Source organism: Lycium ferocissimum, chromosome 12 (assembly GCF_029784015.1).
Source record: "Lycium ferocissimum isolate CSIRO_LF1 chromosome 12, AGI_CSIRO_Lferr_CH_V1, whole genome shotgun sequence".
Classification (NCBI taxonomy): Eukaryota; Viridiplantae; Streptophyta; class Magnoliopsida; order Solanales; family Solanaceae; genus Lycium; species Lycium ferocissimum.
In genome coordinates, this window is record NC_081353.1 from 56,583,588 (window position 1) to 56,596,128 (window position 12,541).

Below are 12,541 nucleotides of genomic sequence, written 5' to 3' on the forward strand. Positions count from 1 at the left end.
TACCGAGAGACAACATACAAGGACACAAGACAAGGCCATACATGCAAGACTCCTACTCTTGGTTTTTTCAAAGGACAGAATCGGTAGCGATTCGGACTATTGTTTGTTTTTTGCATTGCTTTGCAATTTGTGCACCAAAGGGACCGGACTTGGGACACATACAAAATTTCGGCAAGAAAGCGACATTAACGAAAATTTCACTTCAAAGAAACAATTTTCTTAGCAAGATTGGTCAAAAAGCGGTTTATTATTCGAATAGTAGGGACGGATTACTTGTGCAAATAAGGTGGTTTTTAAAAAAAAAAGTCTCAAGGCAAAGTCTCCCCCTCAAGATAACTTCCTTAAGGAAAAACTAAAGTTATGCGGAGGGGGGGCATAACTTTTTTTCAAGGCATAATTTAGTTTTGCCTTATGGGGCAAAACTTTTCCTTAAGGAATTATGCCTTGTAGGGCGGACTTTTAATTAAGGTATAACCAAAAGTATGCCTTAACTAAAAGTGTGCCTTGAAAAGTTAAAAAAAAAAAAAAAAAAAAAAAAAGGCAAAAGTCTCAGGCAAGATAACTTCCTTAAGGAAAAACTAAAGTTATGCGGAGGGGCATAACTTTTCCTCAAGGCATAATTTAGTTTTGCCTTATGGGGCAAAATTTTTCCTTAAGGAACTATGCCTTATGGGGCATTATTTGCAAGAATTTACACGTTTCGGAAATGATATAGGGTATAGAGTTGGCACAAAAATAAACAATGTAGTCTCAATAGTTAAGAGTGTGACTGGTTTTACTGGTTTTTTAATTTGCAGATATGCAGGTTCATCAAAAATGCAGCTAGTGTTGGTTTGTATTGGTATTGATAGCAAAATGCAAGATATACCAGAGACAGCTAATGTCCTATCTCTTCTTATATCTGGTGCAAAATTCTTAAATGGCAAGGTTATACTAGACATGCAATGAGATGGCATGATGAACTACAATGTGCTGTGAACTTTGCTACAAACAAAAGCTCTAAGGCAAAGATATATAGGATGGCAATGGCTGCCCTCGTCCCCTACATATGGGAAAACAAAACAACAAAGTCTTTTAGAATTCTTGGTGACCAAGTTGTGAGGATAATTATCTAGGATGTTTTATGTCGAGTAAATACGTTTCCTAGGTGGCTAGAATGATGGTCACTCTCAATTTTTATCCTTAGCTTCCTACACGGATAGGTGTTATATGTTGGTAGTGTTTGATTTGAAAGGTAGTAGTTGTTTGCTTTGGTGTTTAGTTGAGGCTAAAGCTGGGGGTCCAATTTACTCGATTCTAGAGGGTCTAGTTTGTTTGTAAATATTATCCATGGTAATAAAATGTTTTACTTACCCCCCCCCCCCCCCCCCCCCCCCCCCCAAAAAAAAAAAAGACTTGCTACCCTTTTTCAGTTTGCCTTTCAACAATCCAAACACATACAAACTCATGAATTGAACAAGAAAAAACTGAACAGTAAAAGATATATAGAGAAATACAAATAATCATCCAAGCAAACTTTGATTCCTTTTTCTTTTCAGGAAAAAGTCTACTTTTCGATAATGTCGAGAAGAAAAATCGGCTAGCATAAGAAAATCAAAAAAACAAGCAAGCATAAGATTTCACTAAGTTTAGGCAAGAAAGAGATCAGAATAAGTCTGACCTTGATTGTTACCAGGTGTAGAGGAAGCTTCTCCGGGTGAGCGAACACTGAACCTTAACATATTAGGATCAAGTCGGAATTCTGGATTTAGTCATTTGAATTTTTGCAATGACTTTCATTGTAATATCTTGTTCCATGGTATCCTTTTGCGCGTTGAATTTTTCTGCGCATTCTTTGTTGCATCCTCTCTTCTATCTCCTCCATTTTTTTCTCCATTTCATCGGTAACATTTGAAGAGAGTCCGATCCGCCGCTTTTCGTTTCAAGAGAGTCTTGGTAACCCCACGTCCATACAATCTTACTCGACCGGATGATCGGTCCCATTATCGATACATATGCGTCAACCGATTGATCGCCATCTTTCACTTTCTTGAGTTTCTATTCTCTCCATTTCAAATTACAAATCAGATTGAAGAGAAGGGGGCTCAAGTAAATAAAACTAATCCAATATTTAAGAACAAGCAAATGATATCGATAAACCTTTAAATAGAAAATTTCGTACTATTTTGCTAGCCGTATCTTCATATGAGTCCTTGTATACTCGGCCTGGTTTCCTTCTTCTAGTAGCCACAAAAAACTCCTTACTTGACAAAGCTTCGGATTTTCCTTCTTTTTTTCTAGTTAGATAAAAGATAGTATAAAAATCTTCCCAAGTAAAGTCAACAAGTTCATAGTAAATGAACAATCCAAGAAAACACCAAACCTCACGGATTATAGCAAAACTTGTTTTGCCAACAGTGTGTGGATACCTCAACTTTTTTTTTCGATTCTCTGTATTTTTTTCCGGACATGTCCCGCAAAAATATGAGTTAGTGAAATAATAGAAGCCAAAAATTATATAGATGAAGGGCATAAATTGAATATCCGAAGGTTGCTTACTTTTTGTTAGTTACTTGCGAAGACATGTTATTTGTACCATCGAATGTATATAGGAGATGATAAGGGATTTTCAGCCTATCGTGATCCGGTAGAGCGTCTCGTTCAAGATTTTTGCCTAATGTATCACTTTGTAGTTTCTAAAGACTTCATGAGTAGGTGAAAATACGTCGAATCACGAAAAAAGGGAACGTTAAAGCAAACAGATTATGAGTGCCTTACATTTAGACGACCAAAATAAAAGTAAGGCATGAAAAGGAAAGACAAGGTGGAAGGAGTCTGGGTTTCCTCCGGCATAACTTCCTTAAGGAAAAACTAAAGTTATGCGGAGGGGGCATAACTTTTCCTCAAGGCATAATTTAGTTTTGCCTTATTGGGCAAAACTTTTCCTTAAGGAATTATGCCTTATGGGCGTACTTTTAATTAAGGTATAACCAAAAGTATGCCTTAACTAAAAGTGTGCCTTGAAAAGTTTTTTTTAAAAAAAAAAAAAAAAAGTCTCAAGGCAAAGTCTCATTTCCTCCGGCATAACTTCCTTAAGGAAAAACTAAAGTTATGCGGAGGGGCATAACTTTTCCTCAAGGCATAATTTAGTTTTTGCTTATGGGGCAAAATTTTTCCTTAAGGAACTAATTTAAAGAAAAGAAAGTTGTCTATGATTTATATCTTACTTCTAGCGCATCGGAGTTCCAATATTCGGAGAGCCTTAAATTGAGATTCTCGAAACTTTTTTAGGCCTTTTTGCCATTCGAATTTCGTCATTGGCATAATAGTAGTGTTTCTTCTTCAACCCATTCTTATACTTTCTCCAAGCAAGTTGAATTGTCCGCAAAGCCCATTCTTTCGCAACTTTAGAATGTCATATTTCTCACTACAATTTGGTGCAATTGGGTTAGTGCAAAAAAATCTGAAATATTTTCAAGTAAAAATTGGAACATTGAGAAATTCAAACCATGGTATAGTTCCACATATCATCATGTGTCTTCAATTTCTTCCATTTAAACACATTCAGAGGACGAAGGTCCCGTTCCTTGCCAATGTGCCGAGGAAGCTACCCAACTCTTTCACAATTGCTTCGGTAGGGACCAATGGGTTGGTGTAACTCATTTAGCACGATCGCCTTGCGCTCACTCCGTCCATGTACACTTTGCATTTGTGTTCCACCTCTTTTTCTTTTTTGAGTGGAAGGGCTGTAATAATATGAACCAAACAATTTATAGTTATGCGAGTATGATTGTCCTAGGACCTATTTCAAATTTAGTAATTTTTAGAACATAAGCACACTTGCTTATGAACTATTTTTAGTAAGATAAAAATTAATTCTAAAACTAAATCCGGACAATACAACTATCGATTTTATAAGCTAAAGACTAATTCTAATTTCAAGTGCATGTAGTTTAAATCAGAAAATCTTGCCTCCTTCGCCGCATTGGTCATTTGCTTGAAGATTAGTAGAATCACGTGGATCTTGTTGGATTTGTTCGAATCGCTTGTAATGCGGAATGCGGAAAGTTGTGAGGTTTGTTGCACTTGTTCTTGTGCTTCTCGTGATTCTGGAGTGGTGGAATCCAACAAGACTTGCTCATGTATCTGTTTGTCTTTGCAAGACAAGTAGAATCGGGACACACTTCCTTGTTCCACTTCGATCCAAATTAGAATGTAGTTTGAGTTCGCTTTGTGCTTGTAATCCTTTTCATTTGACTTATTAACATGAGGTTCGGAATGTATTTTGAGTTTTGCTTGTGCTTGTGATTCAAAACCCTTTGGCTTAGCAAAGATGCAACAGATCCGGTGGAATGAAGTTTGAGTTCTTAACTCTCTTGCTTTTTCTTGAACTCCCGTCTTGATTCATGATTACTCAAGTCTGTAAGTTTTAGAATATGAAATATAAAATTGGTTAGCGGAGAATGTATGCATCTTTGAAACGAAACAAAGGCTTAAAACGAAATCAATCGAATGGCGTAGGATTATATTATCTAGTACTATTGTGACACAAACTAGGACTATGAACTCGAGTTCTACTATAAGTAGGCAGGGCATTAATCTAAGTAGAAATAGATAAAAGTTCACACTAAATAGGCAAATTAACAGTCAAAAAGAAACATGATTTTCTTGCATTAAGAAGGGATATTCTTGTAGAAATTCAAGAAAAGATCATAAAATATGTATGAAAAAAGGCATTTATCAGACGCTCAAAATAAAAAATGAAACAATGATGAGCATATATAAAAAGAGTTCAGAACTTTATTGTCTAATCATTTTCCTCCATGGAATCCCAATCGCATCATCGAACTCATCCTCCTCTTCCGATGTTTCCATAATTGTATCTTCTCCCGAATGTTGTGCATTAGATGGAATATCAACGACATCGGCGGCACATCTTCTCTGACCATCTAACGTCACCGTCATCTAATCTAGTTGAGGGACCAAGGTCATCATTAGGCTCCTCCAAAATGTGTCTCCTATATTAGGACAATTCTCTTTCTCTAGATCATACAAATCAACGAGGACTTTATTCCTTGCATAATAAACATCTTTCTCAACCGGATCCACATAAAAAACTTGATGAACTTGTGATGCCAACACAAAAGGATCATCTTTCTTTATAACTTATTGAAGTATACTCGAGTTAACCCATATTCATCTACTTCATTATGAAACCAATCACATCTAAACAGTACAACACTAAAATGGCCATAATAATCAATCTCAATGATATCTTGAATAACTCCATAATAAATAACCTCTCCATCTATGGGATTTTGGTCCCTAGAACTAGCAAAACTATCCGTTGTTCTTTTAGCGTCACTCCACTATTTTGAGTCTTTCGTGGGGCATCCCGACTTTTTGTATGAAATCGGTATCCATTAATGAAATATGCAGTGTATCTCTTGCCCACCACATTAGGCATTCTAGATAGCCATATTAGATAATCGGGTACTTCAACATTTTTAACTTTCTCTTCAAACCAACGGTCAATTCCGACTATGATTCCTTGCTCTTGCCCACGCGTTTGATCTAGTATGATTACTCATTACATTCTTATGTTCCCAAATCATGAATATTTGAAATTTAATATTTAGGACTTTATAAATTGAGCTTAACGAGGCGTTATCATAACGAAATGAATGAAGTTTAAAATATAAGTAATTGTTATGTATTTGATCTTACTCGATAAACTTTTCAACTTGTTCATCTCCAGTGTTGAATAAGGCATACCGATGTGCCTCATAACGTGAATGTGGATCCATCATAAAAATTCGAATCCTTTTCTTCTCAATTCCAATTGGATGACCTATCTTAGGGAATATAGGTGACAAATTAAAGCACGTTCATCATCCTCGGTCGTACCTACCGAATCTTGTCTTCACACCATCGCGTAGGTATCTTGAACAAAAGGTCAAGCACACTCTTCACAAAAACCCTCTGCTATTGATGCTTCTGCACAAGATCGATTACGAACGAACGTCTTCAACTTACATAGGTGCCTCTCATTGGGATACATCAAATAAGATGAGTCAGACCCCCAAGCTTAATTTCATTCACTAAATGAATAGGTAAATGTGGCATTATATCAAAAAATGCTGGATGAAAAATCCTTTCCAGGTCACATATTATTTCAACAATTTCAGAATCCAATTTCTCAAGATCTCTTCTACTTATAACCTTACTACATATAGCTCTAAAGAAATTGCCCAATCTAATCAAGGTTAATGAAACGATCTTGGGCGGCCATTTTCTAACGGCAACCGGTAATGCATTATAAAATGAGCATCATGACTCTTGTACCCCGATATTTTCATCTCTCTTCACTTGCACACGATGTGATATATTAGAAGCACACCCTTTTGGTAATTTGGCATTTTTCAAGACGGTGCAAAACAACCTTTTCTCGTTCGGGCTTCATGGAGAAACAAGCTTGAGCCAAACTTACATTTCCATCATTATCTTCTATTGTTGTAGCTCCTTTCGTATCCCCATTTCTTGTAAGTCATAGCAGATTTACATGCATAATTCCATCTATCTCCAAAGAAAGTCCCAAGCAACTGTCACATATATTCTTTTCTATGTGCATCACATCAAGGTTGTGCCTCAATTTGTTATGTGCCCAATATGGCAATTCAAAAAAAATAGATCTTTTTTTCCACGGACCCTTATTATCTCGAGGCCTTTTTTTTTTGCCCTTTCCAAATACATTGTTGAATTCGTAGCCTTTCAAGCACTTCTATACTACGACAAGGTCGTAGCAAGTGCATGCTCCTCCTTACCATCAAATGACTTTTTATCTTTCGCAATGGATGATCGGAAGGCAAAAATCTACGATGACCCAAGTAGCACATCTTACGACTATGTTTGAGATATCGAGAGCATGTGTCATAATTACAAGTGGGCATGCCAATTTTCCTCGGTGCTCCATCCCGAAAGCATTGCTAATCTTGGAAAATCACTAATAAAAAAATAAAGCATTAATGTTTGGTCGGTTTCAGATCGTATGTTTCTATCCCGAGTTCCCATAGTTCCTTCAATTTCGCAATTAGTGGTTGTAGATACGTCTATATCATTTCTCGGAGATGATGGACTGGAATGATCATTGACAACACGTAATATATCCCGAACTATGCAAATCCATGGTGATAAATTATAGTTCATCAACATAACGAGGTCCGAGAGAAATACTCATGGTTCTAAATTGAAACCATCACCTCTAACATTACGAGGATCTCGAGTTACAAACGATCAAATCCTTCCATGCTTCCCCATCGGCGGGATGCCTTAAATTTCCATCATTGGGTCGTTCATTAGCGTGCCATCTCATTGCAAGAGCATGAATATCCTTTCCGAAGCCTGAGGCTTTAAGGGGAAGTACCTAAAACCTTCGCAGAATTTTAGAGCGTGAATTGATGATAGGCATCACCAACACTCTTTCTAGAAGTTCCACGTAAGACGATTCCCCGCTTCTCATTGTCCAAAATTTAATCTATTTTTAAATAATGTACACCCAAATCTTTAATCACTTACCTAGCCTTATTGAAAGACTTTGGTATCGACGAAAGCAGGAAATGCCTCTTATCAAATCTAACAAGTCTGAGAATGCTACATTACTCAAACCATGTAATGATTTAAATAAGTACAACCGAATGGTGAAACTCAATTTATTGAAATTTTCACAACCCGGATATAAGTCTTGTTTCCCTTCCTCCAATAATTTAAAAAATTTCTTTGCATTTTGTTTCTTCATAGACTCACCCCATTTCTAAATGTATCACGAAGTAGTCCATCAATGTCGTCACGCAAGAACCTTCATCGTCATTTATTGGATAGGTGTATTTCTCGATGAAACCCTTCTCCATGAAAAACCCATTTGGTGTAATTATCAACAAAACCATGAACAACCAAGTGATCCTCACCACATTTCAGTAATGCCAATAGCGATTCATGCACTTCTTGCAAGGACATAATATCTCATTTCCTTGAGAAGCTCTTTCAAATGCCTTATCAAGAAAATAATTCACTCCATCAACATACTCTTCTCGTCCATCTTGGTGACTCATCCAACTTTTATCTCCATTATCCATTTAATCCTACATATCACAAGCAAATCACCAAAATTAAGATTCATGCTAAGCTTAGAAACTGAAGTCAAGATCACGATCCCTTTAGCAACAAGTAATAAAAAAATAAAGATAAAATTCTAGACATGTTCGGTGAAGTGGATTTAGGTAGAGCAAAGCTTTGAACATAGATGCACTTAAATCAAAAAGGAATTGGGGTGGTACGGATCTAAAAAGGTCCGGTTCTGTAGAATAAATTAAACTTCCTAACTAGGTGTTCCTTGTTCTGTCTTTTCTCCAATACAAAATGAGTTTTATGTGGAAGAGTATTTCTTTTTACTCACCGTAAATGCCACTTTTTGATAAAGTGATACCATTTAATCTAGCAAGTTTTACGCGGGTTGGCTACCACCACCCTCCTCCTTTATCCGGTTATTTACTAGCACAATATAAGCAAGCTCATGCTCGATAACCATTATAGCTAACCATTTTGTTATAAAAGAATACCTCGGTGCCTTAAAAAAGAAACGTAAATGCTAAATGAACTTATTATTCTTGTTGCAACTCTAATATAGCGAGTTTAGCCTACCCGGTCCACTAGTTAACTTCAAAAGTCCAGCTCAAATAAGCAACTTCTTATATAAAAGTAATGATACTTACGAGTTCCTATCGACCACACAAAATCTCGAGTTTTAGCATAAAATTACGGTAAAAAAAAAACAAAAAATTAAACCTTAAATTGGTCTTAATCATGCGGATTGGAAATTCGGATCAAACACTGGATGCTGCACTATGCTACTTAATGAGTTGCTACTATTTGCCTTGAAAAGTTAAAAAAAAAAAAAAAAAAAAAGTCTCAAGGCAAAATCCATTGCCTCTAACCGTACTTAAGGAAAAACTAAAGTTGGGAGGAGAGAGGGGGCATTATTTTTTCTTCTTTACGAGGGCAAGTATTTTTTCCTTAAGAAAAATGCCTTACATTATTTGCAAGAATTTGCAGTTCGGGAAATGATATAGGGTATAGAGTTGGCACAAAAATAAACAAGCAGTCTGCCAGATTAAGAGTGTATTTGGTTTCTTGGTTTTTTAATTTGCGGATATGCGAGTTCATCAAAAATGCGGCTAGTGTTGGTTTGTATTGGTATTGATAGCAAAAATGCGAGCTCAGGAAGGCTGCAGGTGCTTCACTTCAAAGAATACAAGTCACAAAACACCTACTTTGGTTTGCACGGTCTGTGGGGTTTTTTACTAGTTAGATAGGCAAAGATGGTCATACGGGATCTATGTATTGACTCTTCTTCGGTGTGTGGTATTAGCATTATATGCTCAAAACTTTCGAAAAATTGACAAGGTATGGGAAATGGTATTGGCTTTAGGGAGTATGCACGATAAAGTTGAAAATTTGCCTTGGTGCTAGTTTCCTCCGTAAATTTCATTGAAGCAAAAGAGCTACATTATAGTTAAGTTGTGCGGGATTCAAATGGTTCTTTATTTTTCATGTGGAATATGGATAAATGACTTTTGCATGGAAACAACAAAGAAATAATGCGAGTCACACAATGAGAGGCAATCTGAGGAGTGTAGCAAGTTGCGGCTTCTAACGGTCTCCCTCTTATTGTTCTTTGGTTTTTTACAACACATCGGTCAAAGCAAAGAATTACACTAAGATGCGAGTAATTTCTTGAGAGGATAGTTGGTCAAGTTGTGCATCAAGGGGCCAAGCTTGGGAAACAATTTGATTGACACAAATGCGATGGAATGCGGTCAATAGCGATATGAGTTCTAGCGGTTTACACACAGGTGTGATCAATAAGATGAGCGCGAGGACACAACATTGCATGCGGAAATTCTATCATTAACTCATTTTATCAAGTTTTTGTTTTTTTACCATACATAGTTTAGGCTTTTGTAGCACCAACTCAAGACATCATCAAGTCCTAAATTGGAACACTCCAACCTTAGACATAGCATTAACCCGGGAAATCGAATAACCTTAATAACCATGATTTAGCTATTCGAAAATAGTAAAGCTCACACATTTCACTAGATATTTACTAAATTGAAGTAGTTCCATCCATTTCTTATCTACTTTAAATGATATAATAGGAAAATAAGCAACCGGATATTGTAAAAATATTGAGACAAAAACTCAATAATTTGAACAAAACCAAAATCACAATTTTAATGAAGAAGAAAAAGATGAAGGGACATGAAGAAATCAAAAGCCCTTACCTCACACTAGCGATTCACGGGCTCTGCGATGTCAAACCGATGTCGTCTACGAAGTGACAAAGTGTCGTAGAAGAACACTTGGGATTCGGGAGAACGATCAACACCATTAAAGAAAAAAGCGTGCTCGCGATGTGAACCGATCGTTTACGACGTGATAAAGTGTCGTTGAAGAACACTTGGGATTACGGGAGAACAATCAAAATCCTTAAAGAAAAAACTTTCTTTCTGTTAGCCAAGACCATTGAATTCTTTTCACATCATCAACAACAAACCAATAGGTCAAGTTATATGACAATATGTGCTTATTTGCATGTGGCGGGTGGCTTATTTCAAATTTTAGGATCTAGAATAGCAATAAAATACACTATATGAACCTTTTTATTTGGACCCGAACACAATATTGCATAAACGTTTCTCCTTTGTCTTCCACTTCCCAGCCCCTAAAGAGATTTCTTCATTTACTATTTGACTTAATGCCTTCTCCTTTGAATTTAATCACATGAATATTGTTCCAAAAATACATTATTCTACTATTTAAAACCAATAAAATTTTCCTCGTAACTATATTTACGAACGGAACGAGGGAATAATCGCTTTTTTAAATGTATCTTTTCAGCCATTCGAAAACACCATGTCGAGAAAAGATAAACTTTCTATACCTTATAGCCACTTCCATGGTAATTTTTAGTCACTCAAGATATGGTCGATTAAAGTTATACAAAAAATTACAAGAAGAAACAAGTTTAGATCCAACATCGAGTCCCGAGAGAAACAATTTCACCACACTACATGAAATCGCCACTATAAAATGCACCCACAAGTGAAATTGCGAGAGAAAGTCAAAGGAAAAAAGCCAAATCTCGGCTTTTTCTTTTGACAACAAAAATAGGGAAGAAAAGTGATATTGTAGAACCAAGCAAAGCAAAGACCCAACCAAAAGGCTTAAAATTATTTCAAACCCACTTCGATAAAGGACCCAAATTAATTGTTTGCTGAATATCACAAAAGGGGTTCTTTTTTAGCCTTTATACGAGTTTTCTAAACTTAGCTTATATCAAATACACTACCCACACCTCACATTAAAGAAAAAATAAGAGATTAAAGAAGAAATTCAAAAATAATCGGCAAAGAACTTACACATTTCTTCGGCTAATGATGTCTCAAATATGTCTTCTCGAGATTTCTCAAACAACCACTTCTTCTAACCATTTAGCGACCGAACCCTAGAAATTAACTACACTAATATTTTGAAATTTCGGTTGAAAAAGACCAAACAACAATATAAACGAGAAGATGAAATGAGGAGTTCGACGGAGAGGAGTTACGATGGAGAATCGTTAATGGAGAGGATTTTTTTTGTTTGATACGTTAATCGATGAAAGAGAAGACATATTAGTTTTGATTTAGCAAATAAATGTAAAAAAGAAAAGAAAAGAAATGATTTTGGCGGGTTAAGCAAAAAATAGAGCGGGGAAATTAAAGGGCGGAGGGAATTAAAACCGTTCCGATAGATAAAAATAGTATCACATGGATAACATTAACGACGGTTAACAAATGTGTTGCTATAGGTAACCCTATAGCGACGGTTTTTTACGGTAACGGTTTAATTATTAACTTGTACCGGTGTCCTCAAAACCTTTTGGCAACAAGGTTTTAACCGTTACCCGTATGACATCTACAACGGTTTAAGAACCGTAGCTAAACAATCTGTTGCCATAGGCTCAATTTCTGGTAGTGGAATATACTGAGTTTTGACTGTGTCTTGTTGGATCTTCTCTCCAATGAAGTGGCACTCTATTTCAATGTACTTTGTTCTCTCATGATAGACTGGGTTTGCTGCTATTTGTAGAGCTAATGTACTGTCACTGTATATGTCAACTGGTAGTGAAACTTTGACTTCCAACTCTGTTAATAATCCAAGTAACCAAGTTAACTCTGAGACTTTTGATGCTAAGGTTACGTAGTCCTTTGCGGAACTTCTGAGATTATGAATACGCTTGGACTTCCGTAGCAAGCATGGTGCCCAATTTCAAGATTGCATCACGAGGCGATCGCATTTTGAATAGGATTACTTGATATAAGTATGTCTTGTCCTGGTTGTGACTTAATGTATCTAACTATTCTCAATGTTGCATCCATGTGTGACATCTTTGGTTGTTGTAGGTATTGATTTAGAGTTTGAACACTGTATGAAATATCTGGTCTTGTAACTGTTAGATACA